Raw genomic sequence first — 23,210 nt, 5'->3', positions numbered from 1 at the left:
GGGGCCTAGTGGTGCCCGCTCTAATCGCGTCGATTTGCCGGGTATTATTCCTGCATTACGAGCTGCCTTATTACGTGCATTGAGGATTAAATTATTCTCGCATTGCGAACTGCCTTATTACTTGCATTAAGGAGTGTGTTATACTTGCATTACGAACTGCCTGATTACGTGCATTGAGGATTGCATTATTCTTGCATTACAAACTGCCTGATTACGTGCACTGAGGAGTGCATTATTCTTGCATTATGAACTGCATTAGTCTGACAATATGAACTGCATTTCGAACTGCATAGCATTGCATTAGGACTGCATTTGAACATCGTGAACTGCTCATTAATACCGCAAGAACCTACAAGTGTTTGTTGGCCTAAAAACCAGCAAAGTGAAATATTATGAATACGCATATGTAGGATTTTTATCGTTTGGTCTTGCTGTATTTTTCTTCTTGATAAAGATACCGCTATTTTCATACATCAGTGTGGTGTCCATTTGTGGTGTTATCACTGTGTCACTGGGAGTATGGTGGCAAGTACTTTACACATTGCCTTGAAGATAAGCCTGGCTGCTCGTGCCAAGCAACCAGGGGGTGAGCAGGGGTTATCAAAGAGGGTGTCCCTCCTTTCCCTGACTAGGAGCAAATGTCCTTAATTGTACTAAGGTAACTGCCTCAGCCAACCAGAGACCCCCAGTTCTAACATATGTTATTTTGGGAATACATGCCTGCATGTTGTTTGAAATATGTTTTATATTTGTGAGTTCTTTAATTGTTGTAATTCATTTTCTTTGAGTTTGGTTAGCATGAAGGAGTTGTGTTATGTCCTACGCTTGTTGAGCATTCCAGAAACCTGTTGTGTGGGGATGGTGGTTCTGGAATGGTCAAACGCGAGGACAGTTGGAAGTACAACACAGTGAGGATAACCGCTTTTGAGCTGCTCCCATTTTCCCATTTTGTGTATTGATAAATTACTTGAGCAACTTACCTTGGAGAGATCATCTGTATCTTCTTCAATGCAATACTCCTGCCATCTAACCGTAAGTACTGGAGTTTGGCTGTAACCTGCAAAAAAGGATAGACCAGACTGAGATGGTTATATGTCAGAATATTGTCAACAGAAATATTGTGACCTAAATAGTGTTTCCGAAAATATTGTTCAATTGGATGTAAAATTTCTATTATTCAGTCAACTGAGGCAGCATTTTTATGACGATTTCTTGACTGTGATATTCTGGTATATTAGGACTGAGATAATAGGATGGAAAATGATGCTACTGGATGGAAGGAAGATGAGGGCGTAAGAGCTCTCTGGTGGGTGGGCGAGGCTGTGAAATAAGAGAGTGAACAGTGGGTAGTGGAATATTGGTGCCGAAATGTGTCGACCTGGAAGGTTGGGACTATGTCAACTAGTGTAATGAAAATTTATCTGACACAAGGTGCCATAGTAGCATTTACAATGATTGAGCAGCTAGATAGAACAGAAAAGGTCAGAGAATTTTCTGAACAGGGCTATCTATGCCTGGTCAAACTCTCTTACACTTCCAATGCCTAGAAGGTATTTACATGCAAGACCCACCTAGTGATGTATCCACTACTTCTATCTGAGAACCTGAGAAGTTCTGTCATTAGAAAACAATGTAGAAATTGAACTAAACCTCTGAGATGAGACTGGAAACTACCTCTCTTACTCTCTGCTCAACCTATAAGCGCACTACTAGATCCACTGACAATCTAAAAAAAAGCTAAAATATTCTATGGTCCAAAACAGCATGCATTGCCATAGTAGTTCCTGGCACTGAAGGGAACTACTTTGTGTGTGGATGTGCTCCTTGTGAAAGGATAGAACTTCATCACTCACGGTGAATTTAGCCAATGGCTGACCGATTACTTCATGCTAAATGCTGTAGTGAGCAGGGCCGGACTGGGAACAGGAACCAGCCCTGGCAGATTGCTGCTCGGCCGGCACTGGAAGCGGGTGGGGGGTGCTAGCAAGAAGCACCGCTCCTGCTTTTGTGTAATAGGGGGCCGATATTGCAGCACTGTTGCAAAACCAGCCCCCAGTGACAAAACTGGACCCTACAAACACCAAACCGGCCCCCACGGAGGGGGATATGCCCAGTGCCCGCTACAGCCAGTCCGGCCCTGGTAGTGAGAGGAAGAAAAATGTGAATTACATCATAATATATTGAAGAATAAAGAGGAATTCCAGAAAGCCCCTAAAATTAAGCATATTATACATATCATTTTAGTAAATCAAAAGGTCTTGGCTAATGCAAAATCTAAAAAGTGTTATATGCTATACAGTAAAGGTTAATGCACTCAACAGGAGGAACGCTGCCCGAGCATTCAAGAAACCCTAATGGCGCTTGCTGAAAGAAAATCGTTTCACAAGGATGCTCCATGCATGAAAACTAATCAAAGTTTTACACCTCCTGTCTTATTTCCTCAGTTTGGGACGGAAACTTTCCAGGTTTCTTGAATAGAAAATAACTTGTATTTTAGTATGGCATTGTTTATTATAAAAGCATTTCCTGTTACTGTTGTATTGCTCCTTTTGTTCGGCCGTGACAGTTTTATTTACAAAGAATGTAAATGTCAGTAGAAAATGTATATGGTGTCGGACTGCACTTTGTGTTGCCATAGTACTTAAAAATATGCGTGGGTAGAAGAGTGCGGGGTTAATGCTACCCAGAACATTCCTTCTCAAACAAGAGAAGAAATAGAGGTGTGTGAAAAAAAGGTCTTAACGATTCATCAGGGGTTGACAGGTGTATTAACAAAGTGTTTATGCGTCAATATAAAATGTATATGATGTCAGGAATTGCACTTCATGTTGCATTATTACTTAGAAAATGATTTTATGTGTGTGGGGGAAAGGAGGTCGTGGTAATGTAAAGCCGAACATTTTATCTCAAATCGGACAAGAAATGGAGGCTTTTAAAAAACAATCCTAGCGATTCCCTTTGACCATCTGGATAGCGTTGGATTTAGTGTAAATTGCACTGCATTCGGGGCCCGAGTAAGGGGTACACAGCGTCCACCCACTATTTTCACAGGGTGGACGCTGTCCACCCTGCCAAGATGATGTTCCCCACAGAAATATGCTGAACTAGTCCCAGAGTAATTTCCAGACACTGGGACACTTTCAGCAGCTCTTGCAGGTTGTCTGCTTTCCATTCCCAGCAGCAACGTGCAGGCGGAAGGCGGGGGTGGGGGTTGTTCGGGTTCACCTCCAGCTGTGTTAAAGATAAATGCAGAAGTGAAGGGGCCATCAGGCCTCCTTTTGATAGAGTATTGGACTGGAGGGGGCCTGGAACCTCACACTAACATGCAAATGCAACAGAGAAGAAACAAAAGCACCTAGCGTGTTATCTAGAGATGCATGTTTTTTACTTTGTTCAGTCCCTGTATATAAGTGCATGCACTGTAAGAATGTCAGATTGGTTTGTCTATCTCAGTATATAGAAAAATAACAATTTAAATAGCAGTATTTTATTACTTTTATAGCGCCACTCATCCCAATGCAGAGTGTTAGAGCGCTTTACATGACATACACATTATCCATTCAAAATAAATCACGTAAGTTTGCAAATCAATTTACGAGATGTTACATGAGACAGGTTTACAAGCTGTAGGAGTCAAATGCCCTTCATAGCTCACTATGGTCTACTGGAAGGATTACAATTAGGGCTCCCAGTTTAAGGTATTTATTTTTTTGCTATTTCTGTCTGTATTTATCCATAATTATTTTTTGCTAATTTTATCTGTATTTATCCATATTTATTTTGGGTTTTGTGGAAAAATTAAGCTGAAATAAGTATATTTCCACATTTATTTAACCGATAAATATGCGCTCATGCTTGAATGTTTGAAGTCCAAATGTAAGTTGTTGGAAAGAAAATTGCGTAAATTATATGCTCCCAGCTGCAAAATTGATTATAAGGCTGCACATCATACATATCATTCTGCCTGTAAGGCTGCAAGGGTCACTTTTGTCTCTAACACTATCAACAATTCATTGAACCGTGCCCAAGCTCTATTTTCAATGGTCAAAAAATTGGCAGGTGCTAACACTCTTCCTCTATCCCCTGTTCTCGACTCCATTAAATGTAATAACATTGCTAACTTTTTTATTACTAAGGTGAAGTCGATATACAGTAACTTAATTACCTCCGTCCCTTCTAACTCTGATAAATCTCGCGCAGATGTCCTATATGAACCTACCCCCTGCCATATCAAAAATTTCACAGTGGCCCCTTCTTGATGATAGTCTCTTCCTTGATTGCTTAGCTAGGGTAAAATCAGGTTCTCCTCTTGACCCTTTACCGGCCAATATTTTGAAACAATTGTCCCCAGCTGTCTTAGGAATCTTTAAGGGGCTCCTTAACTCCTCTTTACGGGAGTCCTTTGTTCCTTTAGATTGGAAACATGCAATGGTGGTTCCCCTTTTAAAAAAGTCCAACGCTGATCCATCTATCCTATCTAATTACCGCCCAATTTCACTTTTGCCCGTGTTTTCTAAAATTTTAGAAAAACATGTTAACTTTCAGCTTGCAACTCATATCGAAAACTCAGGTTTTTTACATCCATCTCAATCAGGCTTTAGGACACACTTTTCAACAGAGACCACCTTACTGGGGGTAACTGAAAAGCTGCGCTCCTGCCTTGACTAGGGCGAGACTATGGCACTCATTCTATTAGACCGGAGTGCAGCATTCGACACTTTGTCTCACTTTATTCTGTTAAAATATCTTCAGTCAGCAGGAGTGTAAGGCTCAGCCCTTTTGTGACTGACCTCCTTTCTCAGTGATCGTACTTTTCAGGTCTTCTCCTCCGGTTCCTCATCCACTTCTCGACCATCTGCGTATGGAGTTCCCCAGGGGTCCACCTTGAGCCCATTGCTCCTCAACATCTATGTGAGACCCCTTGCGACCATCGTAGAGGATGCAGGCCTCTCCTTGTACTCCTACGCCGATGATACACAAATAATTTTCTCTTTATCTTCTTCTAAAGCTGCTCCTATATCCTCTCTGCAGAGCGGACTACGTCAAGTATCGGAGTGGATGAATGCCAAAGTTTTGAAATTGAACGGGGACAAAACTGAGGTCATTATTCTGGGCAAACATAAACATCTTTGGAGCCCTCGCCATTGGCCCCAGGAAATGGGTCCGTTCCCCCAGCCGGTTGCTCAGGTCCGTAACTTGGGGTTTATCATTGACAATCAACTATCCATGCGACAACAAACGGTTAGCACCGCCGGCACCTGTTTTTTTATACTCAGATGGCTACGGAATATCATCTGGATGCTTCCTGCCTCCACTCAAGGAACTGTGGTCCAGGCTCTTGTTATCTCTCGCCTGGAATACGGCAATGTACTCTATCTGGGAAGCAGTAAGGAACTTCTGAATAAGCTCCAGGTGGTCCAAAATTCTGCGGCGCGCCTTCTTTGTCTCGTTTCTAGAAAAACCTCCATCTCTCCTTTTCTTCGTAACTTGCATTGGCTTCGCATTGAAAGCCGTATTAAATTTAAGACCTTATGTCACATTTTCAAAATCAAGCAAGGTTCATCCCCGGCATACTTGCAAGAACTTATTCGCCCTTATGCTCCTCTTGGAGCTCTGCGTTCGTCTACTCTAGGTAACTTAATACTTCCTAGATTCAAATTGACCAGAATGGGTGGACGTTCCTTTGCGTATCTTGGGCCTAGACTTTGGAATTCCCTCCCCAACTTTATGAAACAGGAATCTTCTTATCTCATGTTTCGGCGAGACCTTAAAACCTGGCTATTCACTCAGTAATCAGCTCAGTTACTTAGTCTACATTTGTGGACACACTTGCGCCGGGAAACCCTGTCTAGGGTAGCTGTGCGCCACATAAATTTAATTAATAATAATAATAATATCATGAATGACAAACCCGAAAAAGGTAGCAACAAAATAGAGGTTTCACAATCCCCAAAAGGTCCATCCCACCAGCCCCAAGAACAGTGGGTAATTATGTTTTGCTGGAAACAACTTAATCTTCTATAATACTTTGATTCAAATTTGCAACTACACAAAACACAGATCTCTCCAACAAATGCTTTAACCTCCAGAGTTATCGCACCATTATTATTATTCCCTTAGATTTACTGGGCACCTCTGCAGCAGATGCCTTAACCCAATAAAATATTTTAAAATTCAGACTTTGCAACCAATTAAGCAGAACAGATCTACCATGCTTTTCCTTGTTGCCAATTTATTTGTGGCAGGGTTTTAAAAACAAATTATTAGTTGAGGCCCAGATTTTGCGTCAGGATTGCGCCACATTTATGGCACAACCCCGAATCCAAATCTCATTTGTTAAATATCATGATGCACTTAAATTTACTCATGATACACCTGATAAACATATGTGTGAGATCTTAGTATCTGATGTCACTTCTTGTGCTGTCACTTCCAGTAAGGTCACTTACTATGATGCCACGTGGAAAGTCTCGTCTTGTGGCGTCATGTGCAGTGATGGCAAGCGTCATGATGTCACTTGCATACTGCCTAAGTTGGTCAGTCACCCCCACTTCTTTTCATAGGACTTGTGCTCTGACTGCATTGCAGCATTTATAAAGTGCTTGATACCCCAGTGTATGATGCCATATCGTTTTTACGATTGGTAGCACGCTACGCAGTAGAGGAGTGCTTAGTGGTATTTTTGTTGCGAGTCTGAATAGGAATAGCCTGTGTTGTGCGTGACTAAAGAGGTGCTCCTATCTTGTCTTGGCACACAGCGCTTGGTGATGTCATAGAGGAGAGTGAGAGAAAGACACTCAGATTATTATTGCATTTAGATGGCAGCTAAAGCTAGCTCGGTATGGCCCTTATTATGACAATGCATTCTTGTACTTTCAATTTACTTTGATCATAGATTACGATTACAGCCACTCTGTTATGTTATATTTGTATAGTGCGCTAATCACCCGTGAGGGTACCCAGACACTGTGCAGGTGGGTAGGCTCCTGTCTCGCAGGTGCATTTATTCGAAGAGGCAGGTCTTCAGCTTCTTGCGGAACTCAAGAAGCAATTGACGGGCAGAAAAAAGAAAGGAGATTGACTGGAGATGCCTAGATGGTCTGCCTTACAGCCTCCATGAACTTGTGACTATGAATTGGCTAGAGGCTCACCACAAAATGTGAAGGTTGGGACATGCAGGGATGAAGTATGTTAGAGTCCTACACGGCCAGCAATGTATGGCACGCCCCTTCAATCACTGAGTGCCTGCCTGTCTTGGAACGGAGTGCGGAGAGGTTGGTGGGGAGAATTGATAATGGTTTTGTAAGGGTGAATGAATGCATGGATGGATGGGTGAAAGAGTAGATGGATGGGTGAAAAGGTGGATGGATGAATGAAGGGATAGATGGCAGTGAAAGGTTGGATGAATGGCTAAGTGAAAGTGTAGGTGGAAGTATGTATGTATACATGGATGGATGGACGGGGTGACGGATGTGTGGGTGGAAGGATGAGCAAAAGGATGGATGGATAAGTGGAAAGGAGGATGGATGGATGATGGAAAGGAAGGATGGATGAATTGAAAGTGTGGAGTAATGGACAAGTACAAGGGGTCCTTCTGTGACTGTCTGTGTTGGTATATATGACCACTGACGTTCACTTATTACATAGTCTGTGTTGCTTGCAGTTGGCTATGATAGCGCCCAAACATTCAGGGACCATCAGGGTGTATGAGTTATAACGCCAGCTCTGATTACAAATGGCTGTGTTGGTCTTCCAAATCCAGTGGCTCCTGATTCGTTTTAATGTCCATGAAACCCGACTTGCACCGAGTACAGTCCACCTGCGGAGAATTCAGGTGTGCGTTTCGTGGAGTTGTAGCTGTTCTTTAGTGGAGAACGCTATACTGACCATGAGGAATTGGATCATTTTGGGTGGTGTGCACGGTACTGATCGGGCTTTAATGGCATCCTTATGACAGGGGTCCAGTAGTCTAGGTTTAACCTCAGAAATAGCCAGATTTAGTCAATATTTAATGCTCTTGTATATTTCATATCTTAGACTGCAAATGTTTGCCGCCTGTACAGAGAAGACAGATTTCCCCATGGTTTTCTTCTTGTAGATTACTATGGTGATTCAACGTTTTATTCTTGGCCTCATGTCCTTTTTTGAAAGTATTATTTGAATTTAAGTGGTAGGTATTGCAGACCTTTTCTACGGAGGGCTCTATGAACGATGCAGAGAGCCTTGAATGCTGAGAGTCTAACCATAGGTAGCCAGTGTAGTGCTTGGAGAACTGCTATCAGGCACTCTATTGAGTGGAGGGCAAACAGTAATCTACAGGTGTTGTTCTTGATCTTTTGTAATTGATGGATTAGTGATGAAAGAGCGGCAAAATACAAGCTGTCAGCATGATAATCCTCTGACATTACTGGGTTAAGAATGGCTTGCAGTTTCTGTGGGGACCCAATTGTAAGACAAATGTCAGCATGTTCATTGTATGTATGACAGTTCTTTTGGTTTCATTAACATGTATGATCAATGATAGGTTTGAGTCCATGGTCACTCCATGGTTTCTTACTTCTTTTGATTTCATTGTAGGGAGGTCAAGTTCTTTGCGACATATGGCTGTTGACTGGTAGTTGTGCCATTGTTCACAGGTCATGACTTCTGGCTTTGAGGTGTTGAGTTTAAGGCAGTTTCCCTTTATCCAGTCATCTGTGGCACAGAAACATTCATAAAGTTGGGACATGTTTAGATCCTTGGAGCTTTTTAGTTTTAGGATGTTCTGAATGTTATCTCTGTAGTTGTGAAATTGAAGGTCCATCAACAGGGTAAGATAAAGAAATGCCGAGAGGGAACTGAAACTTTTGGGATGCTGCAGTGAGGGCTTTATAGTGGATAGAAAAAGGAAGGCATAGTCACTGAGCTTTGTATGTCTTTAAGGTAAGAAGACATCCAGTTTATTAAATTCTAGTGTTTGCCAAGTCTTTGAGTCTATGAAGCAATACATGATGGTGGACAGTATCGAAAGATGCCGATTGGTCTAGCCATAGTAAAGCAGCCACTCCTTTTTTGTCCATGGTTAGCTTTAGGTCACCCCACATGGATAATACCTCTACAAGGGCAGAATCTGGGCTGTTCCCAAAATAAATGATTCTCTTCAATAAATTTAGACAAGTGGCAAAAGAGCACTTTTTCCATTAGTTTAACCAGGAAGAAGACACTGGATGTAGAGCTGTAATTAACAGAGTTGGGCAGGTTGAGATCCTTTTTCTTGAGAAGTGGACTGATGTAGAATACCCTCAGCTCTGGTGTGAAGAGTCCCTGAGCTAGGAAATTGTTTAAGATATTCCCTGCCACAGAACCAGCATACGTGTTCAGGAGGATGCTTTTAGCAGGTTTGCGTTCTATTGAATAGCCATTGAGGTTGCTTGCTTTAATTAGTCCACTAAGCTGCCTGCCAAAAAGCCTCTTGAAGGAGGTAAAGGACTGTTGATTGTTGGAATCTTTATTTACGGCTTACCTGTACTTTGTGTGACATTTGATGTTTACTTATGCGGCGTTCCTCTAATTTCTCTATTTTCGGTATGAGTTAATTGGAGTTTAAAGACAAGAACACTTGAGAGTGTGGTGTCACGGTGTCACTGAAAGGGAGCATTTTAGGAAGGAAAGGGTGGATGGAGAGAAAGCTGAATGAATGAGTGAAAGGATGGATGAGTGAAAGGGTGGATGGATAGATGGATGAGTGTAAGGATGATGGTTGAATGAGTGAAAGGACTTATGGCTGGGTGAAAGGGTGGCTGGATGGCTGGATGGCTGGATGGATGAGGGAAGGGTGGATGAATGGATGGATGAGTGTAAGGATGACTGGATGCAAGGATGTGTGGATGGATGGGTGAAAGTAAATGGGTGGGTGAAAAGGTGGATGGCTGAGTGAAAGGATGGAAGGCTGAGTGAAAGATTGGATAGATGGCTGAGTGAAAGAGTACATTTATGAATGAATGGATGGATGGATGTACGGGTGGATGGACGACTGGGTGGATGGATGGGTGAATCATTGAACAAAAGGGTGGATGGTGATGAGTGAAAGGGTGCATGGTTGGATGAGTGTAAGGGTGAATGAATGCATTGATAAGTGGATGGATGGGCGAAAGAGTAGATGGATGGATGAAAAGGTGGATGGATGAGTGAAAGGATGGATGGCTGAGTGAAAGGCTAGAAGGATGTATGTAGGAATGGATGTGTGAATGGATGGACGGCTTGCTGGACGGGTGGGTGGACGGACGAATGGATGGATGGATGGGTGGGTGGATGGGTGGATGTGTGAAAGGGAAGATGGATGGGTGAGTGAAAAGGAGGATGGATGAGTGAAGACAGGAAGGATGGATGAGTGAAAGGTAAGATGGACGGAGTGAGTCTGGATGAATGGATGAGTGTAAGGGTGCATGAATGGAGTGAAAAGGTTGATGGATGGAAGAACGAAAAGGTGGATGGATAGGTTTGATGGGTAGGTTTAGAGATGGATGGATACGTTTGGACAGGGGCGATGTGAACCTCCTGATTTAGCAGCTACAGTAGAGGGGGGGTTCTTGATGGGTCTCTTCTGACTGCAACTAAGCAAAGGCTCATAATTAATGTGAAAGAGATTAAAAGATAGCTGGATGAATGAGTGAAAGGATGGTTGAGTGGAAGGATGGATGAGTAGATAGATGGATGGATAGATGGATGGATGGATGGCGTGAACTGACTGATGGCTGGGTAAAATGGTGGATGGATGGATGAGTGAATGGTTCAGTGGATGGATGGGTGAAAGAGTGGATGGATGGGTGAAAGAGTGGATGGATGGGTGAAAGGATGGATGAATGATTGAAAGGATGGAGGGCTGAGTGAAAGGTTGGATGGGTGGCTGAGTGAAATGGTAGGTGAATGGATATATGGGTGGATGGATGGATGGATGGATGGATGGATGGATGGATGGATGGATGGATGGATGGATGGATGGATGGATGGATGGATGGATGAAATGGTGGATTAATGAGTGAAAGGGAGGATGGGTGAGTGAAAGGGAGGATGGATGGATGAGTGAAAGGGAGGAAGGATGGATGAGTGAAAAGGCGGATGGATGAGTGAGTGAGAGGGAGGATGGATGGATAAGTGAGAGGGAGGATGGATGGAGTGAGGGTGGATGAATGGACAAGTGTAAGGGAGGATGAATGGAGTGAAAAAGTTGATGGATGGAAGAACGAAAGGGTGGATGGATAGGTTTGATGGGTAGGTTTGGAAACAGATGGATATGTTTGAACAGGGGCGATGTGAATCTCCTGATTTTGCAGCTACAGTGGAGGGGGGGTTCTTGATGGGTTTCTTCTGACTGCAACTAAGCAAAGGCTCATAATTAATGTGAAAGAGATTAAAAGATAGCTGGATGAATAAGTGAAAGGATGGATGAGTAGATAGATGGATGGCTAGATGGATGGCGTGAAATGACTGATGGCTGGGTAAAATGGTGGATGGATGAGTGAATGGTTCATTGGATGGATGTGTGAAAGAGTGGATGGATGGGTGAAAGAGTGGATGGATTGCTGAAAGGATGGATGAATGATTGAAAGGATGGAGGGCTGAGTGAAAGGTTGGATGGATGGCTGAGTGAAATGGTAGATGGATGGATAGATGGGTGGATGGATGGGTGGGTGGATTGGTGGATGGATGAGTGGAAGGGCGGGTGGATGGATGAGTGAAAGGGAGGATGGATGAGTGAAAGGGAGGAAGGATGGATGAGTGAAAAGGAGGATGGATGGATGAGTGAGAGGGAGGGAGGGAGGGAGGGAGGGAGGGAGGGAGGGAGGGAGGGAGGGAGGGAGGGAGGGAGTGAGGGAGGGAGGATGGATGGATGGACTGCAAGTGTGGATGGGTGAGTGAAAAGGAGGATGGATGAATGAAAAGGAGGTTTAATTGAAAGCGTGGATGGGTGAGTGAAAGGGAGGATGGATGGATGGATGGATGGATGGAGTGAAAAGGTGGATGGATGGACGGAAGGGTGAAAGGATAGATGGATAGGTTTGAAGGAAAAGATTGGACGGTGGGATGTGAACCTCCTGCTTTAGCAAGCACTGCGTGGTGGGGTTATTGATGGGCCTCTTCTGACTGCAACTGAGCAGACAAAGACTCATAATTAATGTGAAAGGGTGGGTGTGTGTTTAAGTGAAAGGATGGATGAGTGAGTGAGTGAGTGAGTGAGTGAGTGAGTGAGTGAGTGAGTGAGTGAGTGAAAGAGTGGATAGATGGATGAATGAAAGCGTGGATGGATCGATGGATGGATGGATGGATGAATGAATGAGGGAAAGGGTGGGTATACGGATGGATGAGTAAAACAATGGGTGGATGAGTGAAAGGGATGGTGGATGGATGGTTTGAGGAGTGAAAGTATGGATGAATGGGTGAAAGGGTGGATAGATGGATGAGGGAGTGAAAGGGCAAATGGATGGATGGATGGATGGATGGATGGATGGATGGATGGATGAAGATTGGATGGAGAAGTGAATTGATGGTTGGCTGAGTGAAAAGATGGATAGATGGAATGATGAGTACAACGGGGGATGGGTGGGTGGATACGTAAAAGGGTAGATGGAGAGATGGATAACTGAAAGGGTGCAGAGAGGGGTGGATGACTGAAATGATGAATGGATGGATAGGTTTGGATATGGCTGGCTGGTCTTTCACCACTCTTTTGAATGGTGAAAGGCTGACTGAGGGATGAAAGAATGTGAATGGATGACAGAATGAAAAGGTGAAATGGTGGATATCAGTGGGTAGATGAAAGGAGGAATGGATAGATGCTTGGATGGAAGAGACAAGAGAGCTCTTCTGGAGGGGGTTGCAATGACCTGTTTTGCTTTCTTGGTGCCATACGAGCTTTAGTTCAAGGTGGGGGGTATTTTAAATGTCTGGCTACTCCCCTGCTTGTTACCATGAAATGTCCTTTGAGTGGAGAGTAGGGCTGAAGATAACACCTAGGGTGTGTCCAAACTGGGAACTGGCAGCCTTTAAGTTTGAAGCACTGCACTTGATATGTGTAAATTCCGGACACTCAAACCAAATGCTAAAATCCGCAAACACTTCTAGATTGGTGTGATCTTTTCTGGAATTTGTCACTGCATCAATAAAGGCATTCTTAGTTGCCTAAAGAGGGGCTGTTAATCAGGAATAATGAGCAGGAAAAGTGGGTGAGCTAGCATCTTATCAACACCGATTCGCTATCAGTCATAGCTGAATCTTCAATAGGTCAGATGGTCATTGTTTTCTTGAAGATGACCGTGAGTCCTCCTCCAGTCTCCTTGGAGCGGTTCAACAGAGGATGCCATGTTCAGTGCGGGTGGCCTCATGAAAGATAGATGCTTCGTCATTACTCAGGTTTAATTTTCCTTATGAAGAGGACAACTGGTGATGAGTCTGGGATGAGGTTAAAGACATTTAATAGATCATGGGTCTCGCATTCATGAGAAACTGCTGATTGTGGGGTTCCTTGTTGCGCAGGGTCATCGTGATGGTAGGATGGGGTGCCAAGGATGAGTGATCTGAGCCTGGGAGAGTGGAGTGTGGGGCCTTGGGGAGTGGTCAGGAAGGTTGTGTGGGGTTGGTGGTTTGGTGAGAGTGCATCTGTGGCAAAATAAGTAGCAAGAACCATGCTGAAAGTCCCTGCATTGTGTGAAAGAGAGTCCATGGTTGGGCCCACCTGACTTCTTCTCGAAGAGCAGCATGTGTCCATTAAGTCATGCTGCAAGGTCTTTTACAGCAGGGATGTTCAACAGAGGGCCATGGGGTTGTCCACATTCTCAGAACTGTGTAAATAATACCCATCTAGAATACTTGCATGCACATTTATTTTATGTGGATATCCTGAAAATCTGGCAAGGAAACGGCCCTCCTGGACATACGCTGGGCACTCTTACTGTAAACCCTGCTCAGAGGCTATGCAATCACAAAGACCGAAGAGGGTGCCCTAGAGTGCAGCTATCCTCCGACTCACACGATGATTTATTGAAGCTCGGTCTTACTTGAACCATTTTTTGCTTTTCCTTTATCAAAAGGGTTTATGTATAAGCTGTTAAATGAATGTTTCGGAGCGCGTGCAATAGACTAAAGCACGCGAAAAGGTTAATTTCTATAGAATTTTTTTGGAAGCACTTCGGCGTGCCGCTGGCATACAAAGCCCCACCTGCCTGCTCCTGCCCGGGCTCTGAGACGGAGGAACGGCGCTCAGACTACAAATAGTATTTCTGGGTGCGGCTGTTGGCAGATTTAGAGAGACTTACATGAAATGCTCCGCTAATTACAGCATCATGTTAATTACTGCATCCCCGCGTCCCCAGAAGACCCGGCGGAGGGTTGAGGCGAGGAGCCGCCAGTCGCTCGCCCAGGTGGTTCGGATGCGGCGCCACAGCAGGTGGCAGAAGAAAAGGGAAAGAAAGGAAATGCTAATCAGAAGTCGGTGCCAGCATATTAAGAAGACGTCCAGGGAGACGTCTGGGAAGAGCGGGAAGGGAGGGTGGGGGTGCGTATAGGGAGGGGGGCGGGGGGGGGTCAATACGGGTAAAAGAGCCTGGGGCTCACCCTGCTTTTCGATTGTTGCATTACTCACAGAATAAAGTGAATAAAGGCTATGATTCGTGTAAATCAGGCTCAGGGCGATGCAGGTCTGACGTAGCTATTCATGCTTCCCAGGTTGTTAAGACGAGCGTGTGATAGAGTCTATCCCTCTTTCTCTCTAGTGCCCCTGGGTGAAGGCTGTGAGAGGGAACCCATGCACCACAGCTGTGAGGAGGAGAATGCAAAACCAGCCATGGGAGTAGAAGAAGTATTCAGAACCACTGCAGAACAAGGGGAGGGGCACTTGGACCCTGGGGAAGGACAGTGACCCGCAGGACAATAGACACCACATCCTGCAAGGGGTGGGGAGAGGACACCGGATGAGTGGGAAAGAATGGGACAGTAAAAGCCAGGAAGAGTGGAGATACACGTGTGAAGAAAAGCTCCTCCAACAGTAGAAAAGCCAGTGTACCAGAGAGGGCGGCCATACGATTATAAATAATGCAGCTAGAAGCAATGAGGTGTTAATGTGGCGCATTGAAGATGAGGTCCTCACAGCAGTGAGTAATTATAATCCATATTTTTAAAGCGCAAACATATCACCCCTTAAGGTTTCAAGACGCTGGGGGCCATCTGGGAGATTAAGTGAGCTATTGCCTAGAGTCACATGATGCTGAGCTGAGCTACCGCCGGCGATCGAACCATGAGCCCCGTGTTCTGGAGTCATACCTCTCCCCAGTGAGTGAGGAGCTCCACGACCATGCACAATTGTGATAAGTGAGGAGCTCCACGACCATGCACAATTGTGATAAGTGAGAACTCCACGACCGTGCACAGTTGTGGTAAGTGAGAAATCCAAGACGGTGCATGATGGCGGTAAGTGGGGCAGGCCAAGACCATGTACAGTGGCTAAAAGTGGGGAACTCCAAGACTTTGCACAGCGGCTGTGAGTAGGGAACTTCAAACCCATGTATGACAGGGGTGAGAGGTAAAGTCCTAGATCCCCATGTCAAGTAGGTTAGGAAGGGGCAAAATGCAAAATCTGCATGCATATTCCATAGACTTTATTTCGGCATCCCTACTGCAAAAACTGCTGAAAGGAATTGCACTAAACCTGACAGGAAGCTACATCTTGGTCCAAAAAGCTTGTTTTTCATGTGTAAATCCATTTTTTAGAAATTAGGAATAAAATTAAGCACTAGTCTGTGCAAGATGGCAATAACATGTACATTTCAAATCTGTGAATTACAGTGGTGAGCATGGGACTCCCAGACCATGCATGCACGACAACAGTGTGTGAGGGACTCTTAGACTATGCACAACAGTGGTGAGAAGTAAACTCCAAGTGCTGTGCATGATAGCAATGAGTTGGGCACACCAGGACCGTACAAGATGGTGGTGAATAACAAACTCCAAGCCTGCCAAAACAGTGATGACTTGGGAATTCGAAGATAGTGTACAGAGGTGGAGAGTGAGGGATTTAGGACCATGCAGAACTTTGGTGCCAGTGATTGCAAAACCATCCCATTAGGGAAGAAGCAGAGGGACACTATAAACATTGCCAGTCTGAAATGCCCTTAACTCTGCCAGGAACCTGTCAACAAGGATAGTCCAGTGACTCTCCCTGCACGTAGCCCAAGCCTCAGGAAAGTACTCTGATTAGCAACAAAGGGCTTTTGTTAGGGCTTGTCAGAGGACAGAAAATGTAATAAACTCAATTGGTTCTTCTGGAGTCTGATAGATATATTGTTAACAGTTGCTTAGTAACTGTATGCACACAATATGAGTCTCTTATACATTAAAGCATAGAACGACAACACAACAATACATGGGTATGATTACCATTATTAGGTACATTCAAACAGTTTTAAATAGAATGTGTAAAACATACATAAATTAATAAATAAATTAGTTTTCAAGTAGGCTGCTTCGGATTTGCAAAGTGAAGGTGCTCGTGCAGTGCATTAAGTGAAACAGGTGTAAACGGTTTATATACAAACGAGAACAAGGTTGGACTTCACAAAGTCAGTCCATATAGATGTCATGGTGAGCCTGTCTAGATATGACTTCACTGTCGTATGCCAGGATATCATAAATAATGTAGCTGATTTTATAGCAAATTTCTTCCAATGAGCTAAAAATACAACGTCGTTGTTCAAGGATCTGGAAAACATTATACACCTGCCAAAACATGCAACGTTTGCACACACAAGGAGTAACTCTTCATAGAGGACCCTATGTCCAGGCGAACAACTCAGTCGTCCACATGAGACCCTATAAATTCAGCAGGCATTATTTATGATATCTGTTCCCATTCGGCTCCTTGTTACTTCGCTTCTCAGACCTGATGAAGACCCATTATGATATTGTACAAGCCAGCAATGGGGTGCCCCTGGGCCATTAGGGCTCAGTGAGGGGGCTGCAAGCCCCTCTCCACTTCATAAAAAAAGAAAGGCCCAGGGAGATGGGGTTCCTGGGCATAAAGGCTCGGCTAGTAGGGTTGTGCGCCCTCCCCCCCCCCAATAAATATAAAAAAGGGTGTCTCGGCTGGGCAAGGGTACACCAAAAGGAATAATAAATGAGCGGCCAGAGCCTCACTTCCATCTTGAGTAAAAAACGTTTATGTTTTAGTAGTTCATTAGCTGCTGCACTTACTTACCAGGGAGTTAACTGACAGACTGCTGCTGTTGTTAGAAGAACATGTTTCACTCTGCTAGTCAGACTGTTTTAATGAAATGGGCAAGGAAAATATTTGAGAATTCATAGAAACTGTGTCCTCATTTTAGCTGTCTAGAGTACAAACCATAATTTCTATTACAAAACAACCCCCTCATTTTGTTCATTCCTAAAGGATATGCTTTATGTATTACATCTTTGATTCCATCAAGATGGCGTTCAGTTGTGCCACACTTTTGTCAAATACAGAATGTTATTGCTGTAGGAGCTGTAGTAGAACACTTGGGAAACTACTTGCATGCTGCTGCTGTTGTTGAAACAAGTTTCACACAGAATATCATACTTGTTTCTTACATGGCTGAGGAAGCTAGAGTGAACTGATAGAAACTGTGCTCTAAATTTTAGCTGCTGAGCACCCCATAACCTATGATACCGAGAACATAATAAGACAGAACAGTTTACTCTCAAACATGGTTCATTAAGTCAGAGGACAGGGTCAGCATTTTTCACAGGGTAAAATCTCAATATATGTGTTCCTTTCTGTGATCCTCAAAACCTGACACTATCTGCAATGTCCCCAAGTCCATGTTGTGGAAAGCCAATAAGGGGGTGGTGGTCCCTTTGAGACCCCTCCCACATGCCCCTGGTGACCTGGTGCCCCTGGCGATCACTCATTCCCCTTATATATTTTTATAATTTGTTTTCAGGATGCAGGGACCATGCCCCTGAAAAAAACACAAACGTTACATGGACGTTATAGTTAGGTTGACATTTCACTCGTACAAAACCAGAGAAAGTCAGCAGTTATAGTTGGTTGAGCTAACTATAACTTACACTGCTTATGACCTCACATATTACATCACTCATGACATGGTCAGTGACATCACTCATGACATCACTGATGACATCTCAAATGACACCACTGATGTCATCTCAAACAACATCACTAATGTCATCATCCAGTGATTGTTAGTGTTTTCTAAAAGTTACTGAGTGTTAAACATATATACTAAGGTAAGTGTCTATGGGAGTGCCTATATGGGTGAGTGAGTGGGTGTGTAAAAGGTGTATAGAAGAGTGAGTGGCTATGTGAGAGGCTGTATACATGAGTGAGTGGGTGTGAGTTTTTGTATGGGCAAGTGAGTAGCTGTGTGCATATCTGTATGGGTGAGTGTGTGGCTGTGTAAGTGGGTGTAATGGTGAATGAGAGGGTGAATTTCTGGCTGTATGGGTGAGTTTGCGGGTGTGTCAGTGGCTGTAAATGGTGAATGAGAGGGTGCATGAGTGGCTGTATGGATGACTGAGCAGGTACATATGTGTCTGTGTAGGTGAGTGAGAGGGTACATGAGTTGCTATATTGCTGCATGAATGGGTGTGTAAGTGGGTGTATGGGTGAGTGGTTGTGTGAGTGGCAGTATGAATGAGTGAATGGCTGTGTGAGTGGCTGTATGGGTGAGTGAGTGAGTGAGTGAGTGAGTGAGTGAGTGAGTGAGTGAGTGAGTGAGTGTGAAAGAGGTTGTATGGGAGAGTATGAGCCTGTGTGAGTGACTGTATAGATGAGTGAGTACTTGTGTTAATATATGCATGAGTAAGTGAATGGATGCGTAACTGAATTTGTGTGTGAGTGACTGTATGAGTGAGTGAGTAGGTGTGTGAGTAGCTGTATGGGTGACTGATTCAGTGTGTGAGTAGCTGTTTGGGTGAGAGAGTGGGTGTGTGTCTGTATGACTGGATGTATGAGTGGCTCTATGGATCAGTGAGTAGGTGTGTGAGTGTTTGTATGGGCTTGTCAGTGTTTTGTGGGAGTGGGTTATGAGATGTTGTATTGGGGTATGAGTGGTTCCGTGGATGATGTTATCAGTGATGTCATCTGAGATGTCATCAGTGATGTCATTTGAGATGTCACTGACCTTGTTGTGAGTGATGTAATATGTGAGGTCATAAGCAGTGCTTTGCGGGGGCATAAGTTGAATTTCTCTGTTTTTGTATGAGTGAAATGTCAGCCTAACTATAACGTTCCTATAACCTTTGTTTTTCTCAGTGAATTTCTAAGGTTTTTTAAATGTTATTTGCTAACTATAACATCCCTGTAACCTTTGTGTTTTTTCGGGGAATTTCTATGGTTTTTTTTAAATTACATTTTATTAGTATAACATTCTTGTAACCTTTGTTTTTTTTTTTACTAAATTATGTTAGTTTTTTAAATTATGTTTACCAATAATAACGTCTCTCTTTTCCTTTTAAAGTCACATTTTTTGTTAAACTTCTTTTTATTAAACACACGTCAGTGATATTGTACAGCATTACTTCATTCATTATTTGATTATACATGTGCACCCCCCTTCCATCACAATTTACAATCTTTTGTTACGGCAATATTCACGGATCAGCAAACAACCCTAAGAGGAGCCCAATCCTATGTACCCCCATCTCACCACCCCCTCCCGCCTTAGTAGTCCGACTTCCCTCAAGGATTCCTGTATGTGTCCCAATGGTTCCCCACTTTTCCTCATTTTTTGGGGAAATCTCTGCTCTCATATATTGTCTTCCCAGCTGCACAGCACTAATCCATATCTCATTTCCATTGCGCTAACGTCGGTGGTTGATTGGCTCCCCAGTCCCCAGCGATATTCCTCTTGGCCACCATTGCCGCCACCAGTAGCCAAATGTTTTGATATATTGGCCACATCTGGTCCCCTGATACACAGAGTATATGCCACCTGGCCTCCGCAGGAACTGTCTGTCCAATATCCTCCGCCATTACCCACGTCACCTTCCCCCAGAACCGTTATATTACCGGGCAGTCCCAAATTATAAGACAAAATGTGTCTCTCTGCTCGCACCTCCGTTCACAGCCTTCCGTGAGAGTGCAACCCAGCTTATACATAAGTGTGCTGGTGGAGTAAGACCCATGGAGAATTCTTAACTGAGTCGGAATCTTGCTCTAATCTCTACATCTCTAGGGCTTTGCACAGCCTCCGCCCAGTCATCGTCTTCCAATAACCCAACGTCAGACTCCCATGCCTCCCATAGCTTTTTGAGTAGATCCGGGGAATTATTGATAATCTTTCTATAAATGCAGGATAGTGCCTTTTCCGGGATTGGGTCCAATACTAGCCTGTCTTCCAATGGGCTATATTCAGGGAGTTGCTCCCCTTCTTTGATGTGTCTGCGCAGTGCGTGTCCCAGTTGTAAATAGCGATATCATTCTGTGTCTGCTAACTGATATTCTTTTTGTAGGTCTGAGAATGATATTAACGCCTGGCCCCTCCACACATCTCCCAAGTGTACTATAGCTATCAGTTTCCATTTGCCAAAACCTTGCAGTTTGTCTACCTCTTGTAACATATCGCTATCCCACAGCGGGGTCCTTTCTGTCAATCTGTTGTCCCATCCTAGGAATCTATTGGCCCTTATCCACACATCTAACACAGTCTTAGTATGTGGTGACATACTTTCTTTTCCTGTCCGTCCATACAGTGCTCCTGTATATCCTCCGGCCCCCATCACCCAATGGTCTACACGATTTGCCGGGTCGTTTCTGTCTGTAAATATCCAGTCGTTGATCGTCATTAGGTGCGATGCCCAATAGTAATTCTGGAGGTCTGGAATGGCCAATCCACCTTCTTACACTCCTCTCTGTAGTTTGGCAAGTGCAATCCTTGCACCTCCTCCGTCCCACAGCACTTTCCTAAACTCACTGTCCACTTCCCAAAAGAATTTTGGACATGGGGTGTTCTGCAGAATGTTCAACATTCTTGGCAGCAACATCATCTTGAATAGGACTGCTCTCCCCATCGGGGATATCGGCAGAGTCCTCAAGTGGGTGACATCTCTCTTTAGGCACTCTAACTGTGGCTGTAGATTCCCAGCCAGGAATCCCGCATCTGTCTTGGTAATCAGTATGCCCAGATATTTAAAGCTATCTTTGACCTGGAGTTTAATTTCCTCACTTAACCCCCGGCGGCAGTCCGTTTGATAACATGTACAAGAGAATTTTTCATTATTTTTTAATGCTGTGGTAGATTGTTCACAGGCGGTCTGATAGAACCACAGTTAGTGGTCAATCTCCTGGATTATTATTAGTTTACACAGTATTGGAAAAATCAATATTTAGTTGCACAATATGACAAAAAAGATGAAAGTATTACATTTTTGGAAAATTCAATCACAAAGTACTGTAAATAATATAAAAACAGTAAGGTGAAAGCAGCGATGATGATGAAAAAGGTAGGAAACAATATAGTACATAGAGTTAAAAAATAAATGACAGGAGTGACAGTCATAGTAAAATGTAAATAATGATTGTACATTGGGGAAAAAAAGTTGAACACCATTAATAATTTATATATAAGTATTAATACTGCAGTATTGTTACTTTTTAAATAAAATGTGGGATCCGCGGAGTTCTCGCAGAACCAGAGGGCTTCTCTAGCTCCAACTCGATGGTTTTTGTTCCAATCACTTGGTAGAAACAAACTTGTGGATCCGATCCGCTGATTCAATGAAATGATAACAAATTATTTAAGTGGTATACGAAGTTTGTAATTACATTATAGCATTAGCCTGAACATATTTAAAAGTTTGTTAATGTTTCTTTTCAATTTATTGGCATATTAAGTGGTTATAATATTACGAGAATCAGAGGATAGGCGGCAGAATCCATGGAGTCGCTTGATAATAAGGACTAAAGCTTAATTTCTATAGGTTCCTCTTCAACCACACCCAAAGTTTGGGAAAACCACACCCAAAACTGTCACTTTGATCCTGGCTGTTGGTGAAGAACAGAGCAAAGCTGATTGGGGCCTGACATTATGACAGAAGAAAATGTACCAGCTCCCTCTGTTCCACAAAAGGAAGAAGGAGTATTAGAAGGTGAAGAAGTTAGTTCCACCCAAAAGCAGAGTGATGTCTGAAACCGGTTTGTTGTACCTTCTGAAGATAAGAAAGCCACTGCCAGATACGTTGAATGTAAGTTTTGGGGGAAACAGCTTTCCAGTGGTACTATGAAGAAGAATAGTTATGGCACATCACCGATGTGGAAGCACATCAAGAGCAACCACAAGAGGGCATATTTAAGAATGCTGAAGGAGAAAGCAACATCTTCTACTGACGCAGCAGGATTGTCAGTTACACTCAGCTAACCTTCTGCAAATATCAACATTGCACCAACTCGTGTGGAGTTTAAAGAAATGGTTGTTCATTGTTCTAAATGCCAACAACTTGTTTTGAAACAGAATGATGATGTTATTACCATATTGGAGAAGGTCAAGGGACACTGTTGTTAATTGTTTTCTGCTTGTTTTGCCACATCATCATTCTTAAAAGCATATCTGCATGTGCTAATTTTATACTTGTAAAGGAGAATGGAAGTTCCTCAAGTGACAGAGAAGGAGGAAGGTGTACCCTCAGCCAACCAACTGTGAAGATTAACATTTTAGCAACCAGCATTGAAATTTAAATAGTGGTTGTCCCAAGACATTGTCATTTGAAAATATGAGAACATTATCATTTTGCAGAAGAAACAGGAGTCTCCTTTGTTAATTTTTCTCTTTTTTTCTGACTGTTTTAAAACAGTAGATTATTTTTAATATGCAGCTATTTTGCATGGAACTTCATTCTTGGCACTTTTACTATGCTAAATAGTGCATTTCCTTTCAAAATACAATAATAATAATAAAAAGATTATAACAAAACACCACATTTTCCGTAAAGAGCTATGTCAATGTTCTTATTACTGCATGGCTGTATTAGTGTTTTATAAAGTGTGTGTGTGTTGGTATTTTACTGTATGTGTTAATGTGTCTGGGAGTGTTAGTGTATGAATAAATGTCTGCATGGGTGGGTTAGTGTGTGTTATTGTGTGCCTGCATGTGTAAGTATATACACCAGTGTGTACTTCGGTGTTTTACCTTATGAATGAATGTATCCCTGGGTGTGTCAGTGTATGAATCTGTGTGACTGGGTAT

At 43.3% G+C, this 23,210-nt stretch overlaps 1 long non-coding RNA gene across 1 annotated transcript in view; it reads right to left on the bottom strand.

The window, feature by feature from the left end:
- The window catches only part of LOC146799182 (uncharacterized), a 174,335-nt gene that overhangs the window by 15,188 nt on the left and 135,937 nt on the right, over positions 1-23,210 (bottom strand). The window contains exon 6 of the long non-coding RNA XR_014968860.1: positions 981-1,057. This is a non-coding gene — a long non-coding RNA (uncharacterized LOC146799182). The remainder of the gene's footprint in view (positions 1-980; positions 1,058-23,210) is intronic.

This window comes from Triturus cristatus, chromosome 9 (genome assembly GCF_964204655.1).
Source record: "Triturus cristatus chromosome 9, aTriCri1.1, whole genome shotgun sequence".
Taxonomy (NCBI): domain Eukaryota; kingdom Metazoa; phylum Chordata; class Amphibia; order Caudata; family Salamandridae; genus Triturus; species Triturus cristatus.
The sequence above is the reverse complement of the archived record's forward strand: the minus strand, read 5'-3'. Positions and strand labels throughout refer to the sequence as shown.